General features: G+C 36.3%; 1 protein-coding gene across 4 annotated transcripts in view; it reads left to right on the top strand.

Annotated features, from left to right (window-relative positions):
• The window catches only part of LOC131052435 (nuclear intron maturase 2, mitochondrial), a 132,211-nt gene extending 112,505 nt beyond the window's left edge, over nucleotides 1–19,706 (top strand). Inside the window, exon 3 of one of the 4 annotated variants that reach the window (XM_059207832.1) lies at nucleotides 19,129–19,706. The gene's annotated coding sequence lies outside the window, so the exon portion shown is untranslated. Of the gene's footprint in view, nucleotides 1–17,630; nucleotides 18,059–19,128 lie in introns of those variants that run through there. The other 3 variants (XM_057987106.2, XM_059207831.1, XM_059207833.1) reach the window with 3 other exon arrangements.
• The last annotated feature ends 1,209 nt before the right edge of the window (nucleotides 19,707–20,915 follow it).

Here is a 20,915-nt window from a genome sequence, read left to right as displayed (position 1 = left end):
TGATATTTTGAAATGTGATAGCTAATTTTTTGGTTTCTTCTTGCAGATTGAAGTAATTGAATGGACCTAGTATCCAACAAGAAGGCCAAGGATCTCAAGAAGCCAATAACAATGAAATAACAAGATTGGGGTCAAACCTTGATATCTGAGGCAGACAAGAAAGTACAAAGGAGGGGCTCAGAGTGAAAAAGTTCAGGATGGAGTATATTGTTGATCTGACTGCTGCTTCCATAGAATGCTTCATCAACGAACTACCAGAATTACAAAAGGAATAAAGGACAAACATACATCTATTGTTGGGAAAATTTTGACTACAAAGTCTGGGTTTTGTAGTGCATGACTATGAAGTTTGGGTTTCGTAGTGCATGATTGTGTGGCATTGGTTTCGTAGTGTGGCACTGGTTTCATAATGGAGCACCTATTTCGTAGTGCTCTGTGTTGGTCGATAGGTGGGATCGAGCAAAGGAGATTTTGAAGAAGTTGGAGTTCTGAGTTTCATATGTTGCTGATCCTCTTGTAGCGATAGTTGCATGTTTCATCAATAACTACAAGAGCTATAAAAAGAAGTGAAGGAAGAACGGGTAGTTATGATACATGCGTTTTTGATTACTTTTGGAAAAGTTTTTGGTTGCCACCAGTTCTGAACCTCCATCTGCCACTTCAACTCACACTTCCATTTTTAGGCAAAATTTTGCATGAGTACACGACGCTAGTGTCGTAGTAGTTTAATTGGAGTTCAAGGCAGAGACTTGTATGTCAACTGCGATTCCTTGCTTTTGTAGTGCTTAATTTAGCGAGCTTTATTTCCTAGAATTTAGGGATAGAAACTCTATAAATTAGAGATTTTGATTCATTGTAAGGGTCCGCAAATTGATGATTTGAGGCCCATTTTATAGAATTTTAGAGAGATTTTTATGCAGATTTATGAGTTTTAACAAATTTTGTGATACAACATTTAAAGTTAATGCAAGAAGCAACTTGTGGATTGCCTGATCTAGTTGTGTTCTACTGATTTGTGTTTTGTAGTCTGGTAACTTCTATTATTTGGAATTAACACCTAGTTTTGTTCCATGCTTTATTATTTTATGAACCATATTGTGCACGTAGGTGGTGTATGAGAATTAATTTGATAGAATAATCATTTTGGTGATATTCTTTCCGTTGATGTGTGGAGTTGTCTGACTTTACATATTTTCTAGGGTTCTTCCATTGAATGCTGATTTGGGTAATATTGATAATATTAAGATTATAGGATACTAATCTCCTAGTGCGCTAAGTTGTTATTGCATTGATTTCATCGTTAACTTTCTTGTTTCACTGACCTATCTTTTGCAGTTTATTTTTGAGAGATTTGAAATCAGAAAATACAAAAAAAATGGGTAATTTAATTCAGAAAGTTACAAATCAGTAGGCCCCTTAACAGGTATAGCTACAGCTACGTCAACCATCGAGCTGCCCATCACCGTCGAGACCCAACTATATAGACCTTGGAGTGATCAGTTTTTCCAAACTTATTGCTTTTTCAGGAGAGGTGGTGTGTGTGTTCACATATACATTACGTGCATGTTGGTGAGTGTCAAAACACGTGTCAACAAGAAGGTTGAAGAATGCTTTCAAATTTGCAGATCCAATGTTTTTGTGAATTGTTTTTGATTAAAAAGCAACGTTGACTAGGGCACCAACCCTTTACATAGTCTAGGACTATCCACAAAATGTTTCTGCAAATTGTTGACATTATGTTGGGGGAAGAATATATGAAGTTAGAGTAGAGGAATGGAACGAAAATTGACAAGGTGTCTTTGTTCTTGGCATGGTGTTTGGAGTTGGGAGAAAAAGAGGAAGTGCAATGGTTCATGAATGAATGTGTCAAGGATGAATGAACATACAAGATGGGAGCATTTACTACAATTGCCAAACTTGGTGAAGGGTTCGTTGTTGGCAATGGCGACTGGCTCCATGTTGCTAAATTTACTCTTCGCTTGAGGCTCTTCTTTCCATGGAGTGCCTCATGTGACAAAGAGTAATGGTGAGTAGAAGCCCATGTGGGTTGGAGTTTCCTAAAAGACTATCTTTGTGACATGGAGCATGAGTTGCAAGAGAAGGGACCAGAGGTGGAGAAGTAATTCAAAAACTGTCTGAAGTTCTAGGAGGAGGACGATTACTAGACGAGTGAGCCACCAAAGACCTAGTAGAAATATTTAAATAAGATGAGGTTTTTTGTATTGATGATTTTTTTTTGGCTTTGAAACGTTTTTTTGTAGATTCTATAAATTTTTGTATACTCGTAAGTAGTGGGCTCAAATAGTAGTAGTAGAAGGAATAGTCGATTTATCAGTATTGTAATTATGTATATTTTGGAGTTAAGTTTGTAGTAGAAGGGTAGATAGCAGTATTGACAATAGTTTAAGACTTCTAAGTGAATTTTAAAGCTAGATCAGTGGTTCTGAAATATTCCGAGCCAAATTTTTTTTTGTTTTTCAATTTACAAACTCAAATAAAAGCACCCGTTAAGGTTAGAGGTTAAACCAAAACGTGCTGAAGCAACTCTAACTAGAATGTACACCAGGATCCCGATGTGGGCAAGGTGTGAGCATTGGTCAGAGGATCTAAAACAAAATGCTTATGCCGGAACTCTAACCAAGAATGGCACCTGTGATGGCGAGCATATGGTCAGAGGATCTTCTACCTAAATGCTGAAAGGGAACTCGACACCAAGTATGTGCTACCCAATCCAGTGTGGAGTGAGGGGCGACCATATGGCGGAGTAATTACAAATAACAATGCTTGAATGAAATAACTGAATTGTTGAAAGGGACTCAACACCCAGAATGTGCTTTCTAACCCGAACTGGAAAAGTAGCTACCATAGGGCGGAGATGTAACTAATACAATAATTACTGAAAGAAGAATGAGTATTACAATTGGATAAAGCAAGATTATAATTTGCTGTCAGTATTACTGCCAGCTTACACTATGAAAGATGAGATCTTGCAAACAATACAAATCAACATATAAATAGAGATGTACAATATTAGTGAGTTTCTTTGCTGAGAAGTAAGATTAACGGAAATGGCATTAAACAGATCCAACCTTTTCTCTAGACTTGGACAAATCTTCAAGGAAGCATCCACATCGCTTTAAAAGAACTCTCATCACCATCCAATAAAGAAAGTGCAGATTTCTCCAAATTGATGTAATAGACCTGCACCTTTCAACAAATAACCAGCAACATAGGATTCCTTGAAATGCTCGGAACTCACTCTTTTCTCATTCAAACTGCTTGATATCAATTGCAAATCACTAATAGAAGGGAGGCGCTAAAACTAAGAGCATAAGACAGACTTAAAATGCAGATTACATGAAATGCACGAATTCCAAGACACCATAAATGGTACGGCCCAGCACAGGGGCGATTTTGCTTTTTAAAATTCAAATCCTCTTCAAAAAATCTACAAATTTGCACACAGGGCCGCCTAGCCAAGATGGAAGGAAATAAACAATACCCACAATAAATTTTTTTTGTCTTTTTGGATTTATGAATAAAACATCAAATCTGCTGAAGCTAAAATGCCAAAAACCAGAAACCTCTAATATGCAAAAACTGAACCTAAATAGACAAATGCAGATTACAATGCACAAATTTCAATGAACTCACAAACTAGACTAAAATCACCACTAGTTGTTGTCTTACAAACAAGAAGCGATGCCCGAGCTAGGAGGCCTTCATTCCTCGAAGCAAACCCAGAGCCAAACCGGCAACATAACAGTACTGTAGACCAAAGATGTGAAATGATGCTCAAAGTCTTCCTTTTATAACTTCCTGTTGGCTTCACGAAACCCTAAAATCCACTTCAATATCCAAACCCTAATCCTTTCTCCAAGATGGCATCCTTTTCCTTTCACGCTTAATATTGATATTTTAATTAAATTCAATACCTTGATAAATGCGCCCACATTAAGCTTGCTTTGACTTTGGAAATTAATAAAATAATCTTTAATGAAGGCCCCACCCTCAAAAAGCCCACTTTTCAAAACAACATAAAGTCAATAGACTAGGCCAAGGGGTCAACGTTCGAATATAATATTAAAACGTGACCTTTTAATTAAATACATCAACTTAACTCTTCAATCATGCCCTGAAGCCAATAATGACCAAGTCAAAGATCAGGTTTGAGAAGGGGACATTACAAGTTCAGACCACAAACATATTTCTCTTTTGCACAATTATGGATATTTAATATAATACAAACCAATAGTTCACCGATCAAAAAATATTAATTTAGTTTTAAAATCTTTTTCGCTTTAAAGAGGTTTAAAAATATAGTAATAAGAATATATTAAAATATATTAATACAATCATACATAACAATAAATTAATATATCAAAATATATTAATACAATCATACGATAGTGATAGCGATGCCGTCTATTTGCAATGAACCTAGGGTTTCCTCGGCTGTGCCTGCCGTTTTTGATGCAGCCGTGGATGATACTTGCTCGTCACCCTCTTTGACTGCCAAGGGGAATGAGACTGGTGGATCTCATGCTCGGACCTCTCTTGCTACTAAGGTGGATAGGAATGTTAGGGCTTCTTCGGGTGCGACGGTTGGGGGAAAGCGTCCTAGTGTGGTCATTGCGAATGCTTCAGGGGACGCTAATGTTGCTAAGAAGATGCAGTCTTTTAAGCTTAGGCCTTTTCCGGTTTCAAATCCCATTTCCATTATGCTAGATGAGGAGATTGAGATGGAAATAGATCACAACTCTTCTATTTTCTCCAAGCATGCTCTGATTTGTCGATTCAAAGGCGTCTGGCCCAGTCTCCCAGAGCTACATGACTGGATCCTGCAACATTGGGAACCTCTTCTGGCAGGTACTGTGCACATTTATCCTATGGCAAAAGGTTTTTTCATTGCTAAATTTGAAGATATTGAGGATAGAAACAAAATTTTTATGTGATCACTTCTTTAGTTGGAAGGATGGATTTATGCTTATGGTTAGGCCATGGCAATTTGATTTCAGCCCTTCTTCTGATTCTTTCAAGACTATTCCGAGTTGTGTTTGGTTACCCTATCTCCCTCTTCACCTTTGGGTTGACTCTCTTCTTGTTGAAATTGGTAACGCTCTTGGGGTTTTTCTGATGGTGGATAACGAGTCATCGGATATTCTCCACTCCACTTATGCCTGCATTTTGGTTGATATGGATGTGTCTAAGGGGTTTTCTGCGGAGATCTCAATCAAATCTTCCAAAGGCTCTTGGATTCAATCCTTGGATTATGAAGGTATTCCCTTCAGATGTAGACAATGTTCGAAAACAGGTAATGTGGTTGCTTAGTGTGGAATTCAGAAAAAGAAATCTTTGGCTTCATGGTGGAAAGATGCTATTGCTCATCATTATACGGTTGTTAAGAAATCTGGCTCCCCTCGGAGTTTCTCCCATGTGGTTGCGCTGGACCCTCTCTGCTCTGTGACTTCTTCTCAATCGGTTCCAATTTCTAATGGTGGGTTTGCTACAACTATTGTGCCTCAGTGTGTGGCCCCCTCAGGCAGATTTGTCTCTTGTTGGTGTGGCTGTTGAGGTTGGTTTGCTTCGTATTGCCCTTCCTGCTATTCCTTCGATGGCGTTGGGGAATACCTCTGGCATTGCTGCTGTTTGTTCCCCTGTTGTCTCTGATTTTGGATTTGACAGGTTTGTTGGGGCTGTTCCCGTCTCTGGGGAGGTTGCTGGAGCGGTCTCTTTGCTTGGTTCTGTTACCAGGGCTGATTCTGGCCCTTGCTCTGCTAGTCCTGTTGGAGCTGTGTTGTATGCGGGTCACTCCATGGTTGCTGGGTTTCCAGCGTTAGATTCGTTGGAGTGGCAAGATGAGGCTGCTAAAGTTGAAGACAGTTGGATTAAGGTTAAAGACAAACATTCTAAGAGGTCATCACCTTCTTTTGACATGACCCTTCGATCCCACAAGATGGGTTCTAAAGGGAAATCCTAAGTTAGGGGGGTTGTCTTCATCCCTATGGGCAGCTGGAACTTTCGTTGCCTTTTTCTCTTTGCTGCTCTTTGTTTGTTATGCCCTGCCTGTAGTTGGCTCATGGTTTGATTTTACTTTCTAGGCAGCTTTTCTTTTTGGGGTCTCTACCCTTTCTTTGTGTTGTTCCATTTTGTCTTAGTCTTGTTTTGTTTTGTGAACCTAATTGAATATCTTATGTTGTGGGTTGCAGGAGCCCTTTTAAAACCTGTTTTGTACAGGGTTTCGAGTCCCTTCAAAACCTGTTTTTACTTAATCAAAAACAATAAATTTGACTGCTCGTAAATATTGCTCAAGATATGGCATAGAAATGACCAAAATAACCCTTTCTCATGATTGGTTATCAATCCCAATACTACAACTGTTTGTTTTTCTATGAAGTGCGTTTTTTGCCTTAAAATCTGCTTAGTAATTGTCCATAAATTCGCAAGAGTTGTTGCTATATGTTAGGATACTTTAATTCAAATCAAGATTATCAAATTTACACAAAGGTGATCTTGTGAGATCACTCTTGGGAATTGTGGGTTTTCATTCCCGTATTCTAGACCTAGAGAGGTTAATTTAACTATGGTTCCATGCTCCACAAGGAGTAATAATCAAATAATAATGCATATTCTCTCACCCCACTAATTGGGTATTGTGGGCTCTTTTCAACTTTATTAATTGTTCCTTCGGAGTTATTAATGTTTATGCATCAAATGATGTTGTTGAGTGTATTGGGTTTTGCTTGGGGATGTCAATATGATTGAGATGCTTTATGATAAATGTGGGGCCTTGCCCAAGTGTTGGACAATTGGTGAAAGAGAGGCTTGGTACCATATGCACAATATATTTGGGCTTTGTGATTTTAGTCTTGGTTGGCACCATGATCATATGATTTGGTATATCTAGAGCAACCTAGCGGGCCTAAGTTCTTAAGCATATTGATCGAGACTTTTCCATCTATTTTCACTTGCTAGTTGAGTCTTTTTTGGATGTCATTTTAGGCCACTTTCTAGAACTGTTTTGCATTGAATGGCAACTTGCCTAACCCAAGGCCATCAAGACTCATTTTTTTTCTAGCATGTTGCTATTTTCTCACAATGGTTTGTTGGCTCATATTTAACGCGTGTGGGATTTGGATCCACATCCCACGCTTGAGATAGGTTGGATAAGTTGATGGAATGATCCTATCAAACTCACTTTCCACTTTCTCCACATTCATAACCATTAGATGGTATGTTTTTATAGTTGTTCATATGAGGCCACCTCCTCAGAGCTTTGCTAAGCCACTGATACTTCGAAAATACAACCTTTTGGTTTAGAGGCTTAGTTGTGTGTTGTTGTGTTGTAATACTAGAAGCAAGTTGATGCCAATGCTTCTTTTGGGGCCCAAATCAAAGCTTTGCTTCATTGAATTAAGATCAAAGACTAGGTAACTAAGGAATTCTGCCAAGTTGTGCTAACTTGGCATGCATCTCAAGCCATTAAGAAAGTAAGGATGATCATTAATTCTCATAGATCTTGTTTACATTATCTAGGGTTTTGTTTGACATTGTGAGCAAGTTTTTATAGCCCAAGATTGTACTTCTACTCAAGTCATTGGTTTGCAGTAATGCTTGGGTGTGCTACCTTGTTAAGTTTCCACATCTCAATGCATTCTTGTGATAAACTTCTTAAATTAAGAAGACTTGTGTTAAGCTATTTCTCCATGTCAAATGACAACGCTCTTCATTTGGATGGATTCCTTTGTTATTTTTAAAAAGCTTTCTTGGATACTATGGGTGCAAATCTACATAAATTTTATCTGAAAGGTTTGTATGGAAATTCTTTTGGAAGCATAATAACCAAGGTAATATAAAGATCATTATTAAAACTAGTGATATAAATGATATTTGTAATTGGTAGTTCGTCACCTTGCTCAATGTCTCCTACACCATCATTGCTAAAGTCCATGCTCTGAAGCTAATGGCTTTTTTTCTCTAGTTAGCTCGTCTAGAGGAAATTAGTTTTATTAAGTTGCAATAAATCCTCAACAATGTTATTGCTGTCCAGGAAAGGATGAAATAGGCTTGTTGCACCCAACAACCTACGATGTTCCTTAAAATCGATTTTTCTAAGGCTTATGATCATATTGAATGACATTTTAATTTTGCTATGCTTTAAATGTTGGGTTTTGGGCCCTATTTTATGTAGTTTGTCAAGATGCTCTTCACAAATGTATCTACTTGCATTACCGTTAACGACCAACAATCCAACTCTTTTGGGATATTATAGTCTATTCCCCAAGGTTGTCCCTTAGCTCCGATAGCTTCGACACTTGTGGATATCTTTTTACCATGTGGTCTCCTTGAAGCTTGTTAGGGGCATTGTGTCTAATTAATCTAACCAACTTGTTATGGCCACAACATGGATGACTCTTATCTAACTAAATAGATGAAGAAGATAAATTACACATGCATCTTTAAACTTGGATTTGAAAAGCACAAGGTTATTCTAAGAGGAGGGGGGCGGGGTGGAGAGAGGGGAGGAGGGGGAGTGCGGTGAGGGTTGAATCAGTATAATAACAAACTTTTACCAATTTACCTTTATTAATCACAATAACATTATTCACTTAGTTTCAACACTCATGCACATAGGAACACGAATACAATGTTTTACATGGAAAAACCCAAATGGGAGAAAACCACGACAAATCAATGATTTTATATAATTGTTCTTTTAAAATGTTTGTAGGCACCAACCTACTAGAGACACCAACCCCTAAGTTTGTTTGTGAGCACCAACCCACGGGAAGCACCAACTCCTAATTTTGAATTTGTAAGCACCAACCCAATGGAAGCACCAACTCCCACAACTGAATTTGTAGGCACCAACCCACTGGAAGCACCAACTCCCAAATCTGATTTAGTGAGCACCGACCCACAAGGATGAAACACCAACTCCACCTAAAATGAGGCACCAACCTCTGAACAAACTTCTGTTATAATTTGCTTCTTCATTATGTTATAAAGGCCTGATTATAATCTGATCTTTGTCTTCAAGAACTGTGCATGCATCTGAAGATAATATTCACCAATCTGCTATAATGAATATTACTAATCAGTCATATAGACTTGGTCATACTCTCCTCATAAATATGTGATACAAGTCTGTTTATAAACCCTTCACAAATCTGTCCATAATCTACCCATATACCTGGAATTAGTCTTCTCACAATCTCCCTATAAATCTGCACATGATCCTCATAAAACTCTTCTTATATTTTCAGTTTTACGTATTTGCTTCTTCATTATGTTATAAAGGCCTGATTATAATCTGATCTTTGTCTCCAAGAACTGTGCATACATCTGAAGATAATGTTCACCAATCTGCTATAAAGAATATTACTAATCAGTCATATAGACTTGGTCATACTCTCCTCATAAATCTGTGATACAAGTCTGTTTATAAACCTTCACAAATCTGTCCATAATCTGCCCATATACCTGGAATTGGTCTTCTCACAATCTCCCTATAAATCTGCACATGATCATCTTAAAACTCTTCTTATATTTTCAGTTTTATGTACCTCTCTTCCTCATGTATATGTTGTTCTATTTCCAGCATTATTGATAAACTCACGCCTTGCCAAAATGATTTAATTCCTTTATATATCTCTCTTATAACTTTTCATAGAGTTTTAATCTAATCGGTTGTGACTTTTCTAAACCATAATCATATTGATTATGCTTGTTTAATTGATATATTTTCTGCTCAAATCGTACCTTGTGTACTTATAGTTTTCATAAACTTTGATCCGTTCTTTTCATATGTTAACCATACCTTTTCATAATTATATTAATGAATATAAAATACCTTTCCACGTATTCTTAGCCGAACCATCATAAGTGTATTGTCATAATCTTATTTTTCTGAAAACAAATCATGTTAATATACTCTAACGATCTGCATACGTAATACGTTTTATGATGCATCCGGAGTATTATGACTTGCCTTCAACTACGTAACAACAGCCAATACATTCTGCCTTCAGCCACGTATGAATATTTCTTTTGTCTCGGCCTCCTTCAAACATGATCCTGCCATATTTCTTGTTACGCGGAAGGCGTCTCTTATTTGAAATGAACAAAGCTATTTTTCAAAATCAATGGCTGTAACTTCACAAAAGTCCCTACAAGACGATTAAAAGCGTTTGCACCACTGATCTTTTGTCATGTTGTCTCTATCTAAGATGGGCGACCTCATTTTTACCATCGATGGTTTATATCATCTCACATGCAGTGCAAGACGATTGCAGTCATTTGAACCCTACACCATCGAAACCTGCCATATTTATTGGACTTAATGGTGGAATCGGCCAACTGTTATGTTAAATAGATATTATTTTTCCTTCGTTCTTTGCATTCTTCACAGCATGTGGACAATCTTTCTGCGTACCAAGGACAATCCTAACATGTCACAACATGTGGACAATCTTTCATCATAGTAGGACAATCCTCACTTGTCAGAGAAATGTGGATAGGGCAATAAAATAAATCTTTAAGATGTTTAAAAAGAAATGGCCCATCCAAATTCCGTCAGCGAATGTCCTTGTACATTGTGATGTACCTATATTGCACTCTACGGAATGAATCCACACAAAGAAGTGTAAAATGAATCACCATCATTATGGCACAAATATATTAGTGGCAGTTGTATTCGATGATAAGACATATGGTGCGCAGTTTTTTTGCTCAGAAAAAACACAATGGATTGTTCATTTAAAGAGATGTGACTTGCAAAGATGGGTGCTTTAATTTGCATTCAAGGCAGATGCCGGACTGACCTGGGAGCCTGTTGTGACCATTTCACACATCGCCCCATCGCAAATGGGGACCCCCTCTTTTTGCTCGCCTTTTGCTTCGTTTTTTAGGATTTTGTTAGTCAGTTAGTTGTCTGGATTTAGGGTCAAGCCTTAGGGTTTTTATTTTTGTCTTTTCAGGCCAAAATCCAGTCGTTTTTGAGAGCTTTTGAGCTTCCTTTTCTAGGATGCAAATTTTGAATGCAATGAATTCGCCAGAATGGTTTAATGTTCAATTGGAATGTTGATGCAGAGCTTAAATTTGTCTAAGTGTTGAGAGTGAAGTGTGAATTTTTGTCCGATTGAATATTTTGACTAAATTTTGACTTTTTTTGATTTTTGGTCCTGGGCATTGGAAATGATTTGTTTTTGCCTTGTGAAGTGTTAAAATGTGAAAAATCATGTTATTTTGGCCTGTAGGAGCAAAATCGCTCCTGTCCCTCAGTGAAGGACGGGAGCTCATTTTCAAATATCTCACTATTCCTGCAGAGTCAAGACGAATTTCAAATTGGAAGTGATGGAGAACGGCGAGATCTTTCCATTGAATATAAATTGAAGATTTTCATGAGCACCGAAACGCCTCTAGGAGAAAAATCGCTCCTGTCCCTCAGTGAAGGACCGGAGCTACAAATCAAATTTTGCCTTGTCCTTGCAAGATTTCGTTGACTTGATGATTTGAAGAGGTCCAAAGGAAGATGCTTTACCAAATGAATATAATTTGAAGTGCTATCACAAAGGAGAATGGTCCAGAATGCAAAGTTCGCTCCTGTCCCTCTCCAAGGGACCAGGGCGAAGTACCTTATAGCTCCTGTCCCTCTCCCAAGGACCAGAGCGATGTCCTTCATTGGGCAAAATCCAGGCAAAAATCAAGACAAGTTTACGTCCAAAGGCAAGGAAGAGTGTGAGATGAACTCATTGAATACAAATTGAAGATTTTTAAACGTCCACAAGGGTCCCAAAATGCCCAGTTCGCTCCTGTCCCTCAGGAAGGGACCAGAGCGATTTTTGTTATAATTGATTTTCTTGCCAAGTTGCAAACGATATCAAGGCATGGATGAATGGAGTGGAGCATGACGAATCCGTTGAATATAAATTTGGAACCTGACAAAATGAAATGAAGGCCACAAGAGATGGATCGCTCCTGTCCCTCTCCAAGGGACCAGGGCGATACAATGGTTATATTGCCTTTTACTTAAGTTTGAAATCGATCTAAGTCAAGACGAAGGGTGGCAAGAACATCTTAAGGCATCTTCATCGAGCACAAGCACTTAAAGGTCATCACAATGAAGAAATTTGCACCCTAAGACCTATATCGCTCCTGTCCCTCAGCAAGGGACCAGGGCGATGTTGGATATATTGGCCATTTCATGCAAGATTTACGTAAGATCAAGGGTTTGCAAGGTCTTAGAAGGTCCATGGCATGATTAGAGGGTGATACAAAAGGATTTTGAACGTAAAATGATCATCAAATTAAACATAGAGACCATATCGCTCCTGTCCCTCTCCAAGGGACCAGGGCGATTTGCTTTGGATTCTTCGTTTTGCTCCAAGTTCATGCCAAGTCAAAGCTTCGCAAGGTTATGCAAGGTCCAAGGCGTTCTTTGAAGAGGACATGCAAGTGTTTTGAACGTCCAAACGTTGCTAATCAAGTTAAAGAGCTCATATCGCTCCTGTCCTTTGGACAAGGACCAAAGCGATCCCATCAAATGCACTCATAATCCTTCACAGTCAAGGCAAGGCGAGGATGAACAAGGTAAAGGACGGCGTTTGGAAGACATCACAACGAAGATTGAAGTTTAAAGTTGCCAAGATTAAGGAGAAAGACATGGATCGCTCCTGTCCCTCTCCAAGGGACAAGGGCGATGATCCCTCTAAATGTCCAAACACCATATGCAAACAAATGGAATGAGCATAGAAGGAACGAACAAAGATGTTATTCGCTCTACAATGAAGGATCGAAGATCAAAAATGCGAGGTCTACGTGAAAACATGGAGATCGCTCCTGTCCTTTGGACAAGGACCAGGGCGATGAACACCCAAAGGCACTTATGCGCACATGCAAGGCAATCAAATTCGAAGGACCCATCAAAATGATCGATATTGAACGTGGAAGGGAAGGAGATGAACGTTGAAAACATGACAAAATCATGGATCGCTCCTGTCCCTCTCCAAGGGACCAGGGCGATGAGGTACGTCCCTTTCGTTTTCATAATTTTGGTGCCAAATAAACATTTCAAATTTCCCTTAAATGCTAAGTTCGATAAAATCGAAAATCCTATTTAAATTAGCATTTAATATGGCGTTGATCATTTATTAATTATTTTGCCTTTATTAAAAAATCAAAATTTATAAATTAAAACGAAAGGCATTTAATTAATCATTAATTAATTAATAAAAAATCGAATTGGAGCGCTCATATATGGAGGTCGGCCTTGTTATTTAATTAAAAAATCATTTAAAAATTGTTTGAAATTGTTATATTTTACCAAGTCGGCCTTAGTAAATGGAGAGATGCAAGCGCTATATATAGGGGGGTGAAAACTATTATTTTCACATCATTATTTTATCCTTCTACATGCGAATTGAGGAAAGCGAAGATAGTGCGAAGTGTGTTTGAAGAGGTGCGAATTCCATCCAAGGTGGCATAAGCAATCAAAGGTGGTGCGATACTTAAAGACCTTCATTTGAGCGAATTTGCTAAGAGTTGAAGACCACGTTAAAGGTGAATTTGAAGATCACATTGAAGACAAAGGTGGCGAAATTAATATCTTGAGGAGATAACATTGAAGATCATTTATACCTCAATTTTGCCTAGGCGAATTTTATCTTTTTGCATTCTAGAGTTAGCTCTCTTTTGAGGTATGGCGATTTGATTTTATTGCTTTTATTCATTCATCGTCATATTTTAAGTTTTGAAATTTTGAATTTTGAATTTCAGTAAGCTCAGTCGTTTTTAGGAAATGATAACTCTAAAGTCTTATCATGAGGTTTCCTAAAAACTTTATCTCTCTAATCTATGTTATTTATTGCAAAATCAAGTTCTTATAATGAAATGGTGTGTAGGTATGGCGACTCCGAAGACGGGAGCATCCACCAGCCGTTCAGCTCTCATGAAAGAAGATCAGAAGACCGAAGAAGTGGAGACCAAGATCGTGTCGAAGTGGAGCAACATTGGAGATACAAACTTGGGGAACTTTAGCACGAAGAAGTTTCGAGAGGTCCCTTACATTGGCAAGCCATCACCTGTCGCCCGGAGAATAATAGAGAGTGGCATCATCAAGGCGGCCGGTTTTCCTCCAGCTATTCAGTGCCACGAGTTGATGATCGAGTGTGCCCGTCACTACAATCCACAGTCCAGGACAATTGTGTCCAATGAGGGAAACACTTTGGCGTACCTTTCAGAGGAAGCTATAAGTGAAGCTTTCCATCTTCCAGAGCACAGGGACATGATATACAAGAGCATTGAAGGAGCCAGATCAGTGTACGATGATGATCCAGATGCTTGCTTAAGCATAATCAATAAGAACTGGCTACTCAAGAGTCATCCCCGTCTAAGCAAGCAACAAAGATCAAACACCAGGTACTTCTTCTAGACCAGAGAACAGAACAACTCAAGTGGAAGAGTCCATGGAGTCTATGGTACAGAATGACAGGCAGGAGGAAGGACAGGCACAGCATGTTTCATCAGATGGATCTCTCCAAGACTATGATTTAGATGAAAATAATGAAATGACATCTCCTCCCAGAGAAGAAGAAATAGTACATAAAGAAATTCAAGTTCAAGAAACAAGATCGAATATTCCAGATTGGTTGAAGGAAAGATTAACCAAGGTGATCGTAGTAGAGGACGAGGACAGTGCAATTGATTTAGAGAGCCTTGTTGGACGTTCACATGTGATAACAGAGAAGAAGAAGGCTACAAAGATGTCCAAGATGATTCGAGATGAGACTGGATCCAGAAAACTGCAGATAGCTACACCGGCTGCAGACAAATATGAGGGTGAGATCCTAGCAGAGGATTATGATATACAGACTATTGAGTTAGGACCATCCACAGCAGAGCAGACAATGGATGATGCTACCGACACATTTGAGGCATTGAAGGACAAGCTTAGAGAAGAAGTGGAAAAGAATAGAAAGCTTGAGAGAGAGGTCGGTGCATGGAGGACATATTTCAGTCACATCAATGAACCTTTGGGACGTCAGGATCCAGTTAGATCACCAGTGCAGGCATTGCCCCTTCAATCGATCAATGAAGCAGAAAGATTCAGGAACCTGGTCCAGCGTACATGTAGTTGGATGGATAGATCTCATACAGTGGCCATAGAGTTTGTTACAAGGATGACGAAGATCATTCATCAGGCTATCCAAGTTCTTGAGATAATCCACAGATTGATGGTAACAGTAGCTGCATTTGCCCATACCAAGGACGTTATCATCTCTGTCTTGAAAGTATACATCCAGAAGAATTTTAGCGCAGGAGAGGATCTTGGAGGGTGATTCTCACAGTTTATTTCAGTGGTCAACCTTACTCCATATAAAGACTGTTCTCTTCGAGGACATCAGTGTTAGATGTGGCCAACTTGAGGAAGTGATCAATCCGATCCAGGACAGAGTATTTGAGGTACTTCGTACCATTCTTGGCAGAGGGATCGAGGTCGAGACAGATGTGGATATGCAAGAATTTGAGGATAGAATCAAGATCATCTTTCGCAAGGACGCAGATGTTACAGATGAGCAGTATGATCAGATGTTTGCCACCATGCTCCTGATTGATAGAACGAAGGAACTTGAACCTACTTGGGACGTAGCTCTTCTAGATGCATTCGATCAGGTCATCCACTTAGAAGAGAGTATCAAGAATCTTCCCGAGATTCCAATCACAGAAATCGAAGGAATCGTGACAAAATTCATTGCATATGCTAAGAAAGAAAATTGGAAAGGGAATAAGATTCTAGATGAAAGGTTGTTACAGATGACATGACATCTTATTTCTCATTGGTTGATACCTCCTAGGTTTTTGTGCCGAATTTAATATTTGGCTATGTATTTAATATTGTTCAGTAAAAAGGAGGTCATTTGTGACAAACCCTAATTAGGGTTTAGGTGTCATACATCAAAGAACCTTGGAGTCTACCTAACTGATCTTTTTTTGCAGATCTTCAGCAGTTAGAGACTATTTTCTCAAGAGAGGATAAGATGCCTATTGGTATTTTATTCTGTGTATGATTGTGTATAAAATACACGTCAACAGAGCCCTAGAAATATCTTGTTTTCCTTGTTGTTATCCTTACAAATTTCACTTGTAATTCCTGCGCATTTTCAAAGTGTCATCAAACAGGTATGTTTCATGCCCATAACACTATCATGCTCAGTTCATCTTCCTATAAACTATTTTGTCCATTTCTAATGTAATTGCTATGCATACTGTTTCCAGCTTTGCATTCTTGCTTCCAAGTTACTGCCGTTGTTTCACTTTGTCATCACATAGGTATTTTGATGACTATTAACTAATAGGTTCTATGCTTGTTTATGACAAGATACTGTCAATTTCCTTTATATTTACTATACTGCTTACTGTATTGCTCCAATATTTATTTTTGAAGTTAAAAAATGTAGAAATAAATTGAATGGACCCTAGCACAGTGAATTAGCAGACAACTACAACTTAGCTTGGCTTTGGTTGAAATAACCTAAAGCCTTCTATGAGTATAATGTGAACTTCCAATGCCTACAATCTTGAAAATAAATTAGATAGAAAATGACAGAGAACAACAAAAACATAATTGTCTACTATACACAACTTGAATTTTTTTTTTCCCCGAACAGTGTGCCCATTCTTATTTTGTGCCATCCATTTTTTTTTTCGGTTGTGCTCATTTTAAGTGTCCACTGCAAGTAGAAGATTGTGAATTCCCAGCCTCCACATCCTTAATGATTATATTGGTTTCTCCATAGCTGCCATGAAAAGAAATTTAAACAAATATCCTACAAACATCACAATTTTAAGGAAATGATCACCAAAATCTCGAATTAGAGCAGCTGGTAAACATTTCAAAATTACCTTAGCAATTCAATGGAATAAAAGTCAATTAGGGTTCTCACTTGTACACTAAAGAAGCCTGTACATTCAGATTAATTCAGAAAGATTTGCATAAAAGAGGATCAAAACACCAAAAAAATGAACCAAAAATCGCTTAAAAAATAAGCATTCCATTTACTGAAATCTTAGGTATATTTTGTATGCTACATAGCCTACACTGTATTCATTTAGTTTTCAAACCCCATCTTTAGAAGCTGCAAATCCAGAGTAAAAATTCGTAAAAATGCTTATAATATCTAATAGTGACATTCATACTATTTGAATTTCACCCCATCTATCTGTATTGTTCCAAACTTTGAGACATCTCCAGCCAAAGCAACAGTGACAACACTGTAAACTTTTACCTGAACGTGGATTGCATGTTTGATAAATTCTAAAGAAGCTGCCACGTTTAAAGTTTTTTCTAAATTTTTGTGAGTTTTTTCTTGTTTTTATCCACTTAAATTTATTATATTTTAATTTCTTTTTTCCCCCCCTTGTAGGACTTAATATTATAAAAAACTTCGTAAAGTATTTCTAATAAATTTATTTTTTGAATTATAATAATATTTATTTTATGTAATAATTTTATTTATTTTTCTTTACATTTAAAAAGACTTTTTAATTTGCTATCATTTAATTGCTAAAATAAATTATTCAACTTTTTACATAAGCAATATCAAAATTTAAAAATCTAATATCATTCATAGTGTGTAGGATGGTTGAGGAGGGGATTTATTTAGAGGTGATGAGAGCTATGGATGGGATTGTTTCCAAACTTGATGATGGGTGTATGCTGAGACACTTCTATTTGCAGGCAGAAGGAAAAAAGAAGAAGATGTAGAAGGCTTGGTCCATCTTCAAAGCAGGAATTGTGAAGCAATACAACATGGATATGTTTGTAGCCTTCCTTCAGGAAAATGTCGATCTCTTTCTAGAAGGAGTTGGAGATAGGCTTGTGGTCATAGGTAATGGGATCAAGTATCTATATAACCGATCCCCTTTGGATGTTGTATAAGGAGTGACATCTCCTTCACCCTTTGTAAGTTTTCTCTTGGAAATATAATGGGTACTGCTCCCTCGACAGAACTTGCTTAAAAAAAACAAACAAACTAATATTATTAGCTTTTAAAAAAAAACTATAATCAATTAACTTAAAAAAAAAATCCAAGGTAACGAAAACCAAATGATATCAAATTTAATATTAAAAATTACACATTAGCAATAAATTATACTCATGCAATGTTATTTTAATTTTAATTTTTTTTACTAGAGTGAAAAATGAAAGGCGTAATTAAAATGGATTTACTTTATATAAGATATAATTTATAATAACAATTAAAAACATATATTAATAAAATTATAAACTATTTAAAAAATTATTCTACACCATCATTTAATTATGTCCTTTTCTTTTAATTGTTTGCCCTAAGATGGTATAACTAATTTATCATAATCAATTTATATTGAATATAATTTAAATTAAGAAAACTTTATTAACAAGTTTAATATATAATTATAAAGCTACTAATGTTTCATAAATTGAATAAGAAAATAGATTGTTTGTAAAGTCATAGTGTTGATTTATGAAATATATTGTTTTTTAAGTGAAAAATTTGAATTGGGTGAGATTTTTTTCAAAAATATTTATCAAAGGTGAGGTTGTTTACTTTCACATCCAATCCTTATTTAGTTTCAATCACACCTTGGTGTGCAATAGGTAGGTTAATATTTTTTCTATAGGCTTTAAATTATGTACATTAATATTAATCAATATAAATATTGTAAATTATATAGAGATGCCTATATTATTTAAATATGATGAATATATAATTAATTATATATTTCAAATTCTAAATTTTCCTTTAAATTTCTTATATTTGTTTATTACTTCATATCATATTACATTCAAAATAATATAACTTGTTTGGTAAGTACAATTTCAGCAAATTTTAAAATAGTTTAATTAGTATACTCTATATTTTGTGTACTGATGGTATTTTTACGTGTCCTTTTTCTATATTTCAGTTTTAATTTTTTTTTGTTAAACTAATTGTCAATTTGAATCTTTATTTTTTTCCCATTAATTGAATGGACAATTATTTTTGACATTTCATAATACTTCGATTAACAAAAGACTTTGTTACACCTACCAATACTGTTTCCAAGATTTAGTACTTATACTTTCTCCTACTTCACTCTTGTCAGGAAATGGCTAAGTGTACAAATAGTCATGAAATCATTCAACTCTTCAATGGAGCTACAACCAAAAGAATTCAAAGCCCCTTAATGCTAGTAGATGTCACAACTATAGAAGTTGGAACATGTTCTTCTATTAATCAATCCAAATGTCTTGGAACCAATGTCCAAAATCTTGCTTCAATTGTGTCAAATCTTTGCCATTATATTGTACAGAAATTCAAAATTACATGTCAAACACCTCTTGCGAAATAATTGGACATCAAAAAACTTCAAAAGACGGTGTCAACATTCCAGCCCACTTGCATCAAATTAGAGGGGCTTTGCGATTTCCTTGAGCTATTTCGTGATGAACTCTACTCAATTAACGGTGCCTCCAAAATCATCCACGCTTATGAGATGTACCTAAAGAATATGTAATTAGTTATTTCAACTACTTACAATGTCAAAAACCTAAACTTGTCTTTTAACTACTTACAATGTAAATAGCCTACACTTACAGACAAACTTCTATTTTGCTACTATGGAACGTACCTATATCTATCAATGTAAATTTCCGACACAATAAATAATGACTTTTTTTAGAAGAGATGTTAATTTAATGAATTTCTTCTTACATTCAATGATTTGTCATGCATATAAAAGTAGTCCATGTTCAATATTCTTCCTTTCATTACATTATTATGTATTCTAATTTCCTAGATTATTACTTCCTTAGACATATTTTTAATATGATTCTTTGAGCTTCAACCACTCTTAAATTTTACAAATCAGATAATTTATAAATGTTTATTATTGTAAGTTTGTTTCCTTCTACCAATTCATATTGGTTCATTTTAGAAAGTGTTTCTCAACCACTCTAAAAAAAAATATTGCAAACTTTGTTATTTATAAATGTCAATTTTACAACGTTTGTTTCATGTACTGATTCATATAGGTGTATTTATAATTATAGACAATCCCAAGTTCAACTTGTATTTAAAGTTTACATTAAATGTTGTTTTCCACTTACATCTACAAAAAATGGAAGCTATTAATTTTTATTGCTTAAACAAAAGAAATACATAAACATATGCAATATACGTAAAAGGAGACAGAGTAATATTTAAATTTTAAAGAGAATTTATTCTTGCAAGATGTTCGACAAATTCACGTATGTCCATATTTTTCCAATATTGTTTTTTCACTCTTGTTTGTTCAGATATACACTTGCTTACTAAATTATATATTGGAGTTGAGGAAAAAATCAACTCTACAGCTCCCAAAGATCACCTACATACAAACCTATCATAGAAGGAGAAAAGGAAAAAAACTATGTAGGCCAGAATTTAGAGATCCAAAAAAGAGGAGTCATATTGATTGTGCAACAAGAATGTAATTCAATAATTACAGTTGTTATGAAAAATACAAAGAGAGAATCCTTATAAAAGGATACTTGAAACCCTAAAGGTGAAAACCCTAAAAAATTATAAGATTCTTAAGGTTAGCTTAAGCATGAAGTATAATAGACTAATAATTAAATAAATAATTATTAACTAATAAAAGATAACTCCAACACCCCCTCCTAAGATGAACTTAGGGAGTAGCTAAAGAGCAACTAAGGACTCAAAATACATGTAAAAAATGCAGGAAAGCAACAATGGGTCCCAACAACTAGGCGTGGAGAAAAAGAAAACCTTGTGGGAACAAAACTCCTATCCAAGAAGAGATGAAAGCTCAAGTGGAGGACTAAGAAACCTCCAAACAAGAGTGTTCCAGAAGATGGGAACAAAAAAAGGAATGAAGAACACCACTGA

The sequence above is a fragment of the Cryptomeria japonica genome, chromosome 7 (assembly GCF_030272615.1).
Source record: "Cryptomeria japonica chromosome 7, Sugi_1.0, whole genome shotgun sequence".
In the NCBI taxonomy this organism is placed as follows: domain Eukaryota; kingdom Viridiplantae; phylum Streptophyta; class Pinopsida; order Cupressales; family Cupressaceae; genus Cryptomeria; species Cryptomeria japonica.
The sequence above is the reverse complement of the archived record's forward strand: the minus strand, read 5'-3'. Positions and strand labels throughout refer to the sequence as shown.